We start from the raw sequence: 2,091 nt of genomic DNA, 5'->3' as shown, positions 1-2,091 counted from the left end.
TTTCCCTACTCTTCATCGATTTGTGCTTGCTACAATAGAATTAATGGTGTTTCAGTGCACAAGCAAAAGTTGATGTGCGTGGACAGGAGCGAATTTAATTAAGATTTCCTTCATATGTTAGTGCATGCATGAGCAAAAGTTGGATAGAGGGCAAAGCGTAAAGAACGAATGAAGCATGATTTAGTGCGGCTTTCTTTGCGGTGGTGAAGGAACTCAAACCCTGCGCAGCTTGAAACCTCTCTCTCTCTCTCTCTCTCTGCGTGTGCCTGTTCGTTTCAGTGTGTGCTTGAAGTCAAAATTAAAACGTTCACCTTATACAAAGGTAAGCTGTGGATGGCGACTTTCTGTGGCTCGAAAGGCAGTCAAGGATACGATGAGATGTCTAACATTCGCTTTTGACAATAGATATCATGTAAAGTAGTTGAATTGAAGGTTTGTGGCCATGGCCTCTGCTTTGTGAAATGGAAGAAAGGAAACCATTGTGTCAAACGTCCATGTCTGTCATTCCAATGGCTTTAATTTGATTTAGAAAGCTCTAATGTACTGTGATTTGATCACACTAAAGGGCTTTTGGGACACACTGTTCATCTGTCCGAAGTTCGAACTCAAACAGGCTGCTCAGTGCTGCTTTCAGCGGCTGGCCAACTTTTGCGGGTTTCTGCATGGCTAGGTGGGGAGGATTGACTTTTGTAGAGTTGACTTTGTGAAGAATGATAACAATAAGAAAAACTTTAGGTTAATCTAGTATTAAGTACAGATTTGAATACCGATCGATGACTAATTAATTTCTAAACCAAAGGCTTAATTAATGCATTAGCTGTCGTGTGCCAACATTGTACTTCCGTTGCTATTCTACTTGATTAGGTTGAGATTTTGATTTCAACAATGGCTGACGTTTTCCTCACTTATTATGATGATGAACAACATTCAATATGGATTTAATATAAGATGCTTGCTTGCCTTGGTTGTGAATCAAAGGAATTGAGGTGCGCATTATATTTTAAGTTGACATGAATACCTTTTAAAAAATATCTTATTAAAAGTTGAACCGACCCAAGTTTTTATCTAACTTACATAGATTTAAATTAATTTTTAATTTAATTCAATATATATCAAACCCAACTCAAGATCATAGGACACCTAGAGTAATTATAACGAGGCCACAAGTCAAGGACGCTGATTCACCTTGACATGAGGCCTAGTTTACCAAACCAAGCATTGAAATTGGAAAGAATCTACTTACCACCATTCATTATTTTCAACTATATATATATATATATATATATAAAAGAAACTACGGTGTGTGACTGTCCAATCAATCATGCATCTTCTCTTTTAACACTCATCACTAAGCTTGCCCGCTATAAGCGTTTCTTGCTTGCACGATGCTGCTCAAGCGTGTGGGTTGCATATTTGCATCTCTAGTTGCTTTTCAGAGAGATGCTAAGTCTATATGTGTGTATATATATTGAGCAAAGACCTAGTTACAAAAGTGACAATGCATTACGATTAGTGCTTGGCGTCCAGACATTTCGAAGAGGGGGTGAATAATAGCCTCATCCTAAGATATCTTATTAATTTCTACAGAATTATACGTATACAGAGATGCATCGATCCCACATACTTTTCAATGCTCAGCGTGTCTCGTCTACATCAAGGGGGATCATGCATAGATGACACCCTACTGCTACTCTTATACTCTCTCCTCTTAAGAGTTATAATAACCTACGTCTGGTTCTACTGGAAATTTCGAGACCATATAACTTGTGTGGTGGCCGAGGCATCCGAGGATCGGGCAGCATCAACACTCTGTGTGCTTTGGTCACTAATCGTTCTAAAACTTTAATTATCTAATTTATTCTTATCATCGTTTGAATCCACTTCATTGTTTTTTTTTTCTTTTTAAGTGAAATCAAGAATATATATAGAATAAAAAGAGAAAACCTGAATAAAAAGAGTAAAACTTTAACTATATAAGTTGTTGCCTAAGCATCAACCTAAAGAAGAAAAATAAAGAAATAAACAGCTTTATTAATAAAACAACAATATAAAAATTAAATACAATCAAAATTTAGGCAGAACAAGCTGAAA

This window comes from Populus euphratica, unplaced genomic scaffold, assembly GCF_000495115.2.
Source record: "Populus euphratica unplaced genomic scaffold, PopEup_1.0 scaffold248.1, whole genome shotgun sequence".
Classification (NCBI taxonomy): domain Eukaryota; kingdom Viridiplantae; phylum Streptophyta; class Magnoliopsida; order Malpighiales; family Salicaceae; genus Populus; species Populus euphratica.
The sequence above is the reverse complement of the archived record's forward strand: the minus strand, read 5'-3'. Positions refer to the sequence as shown.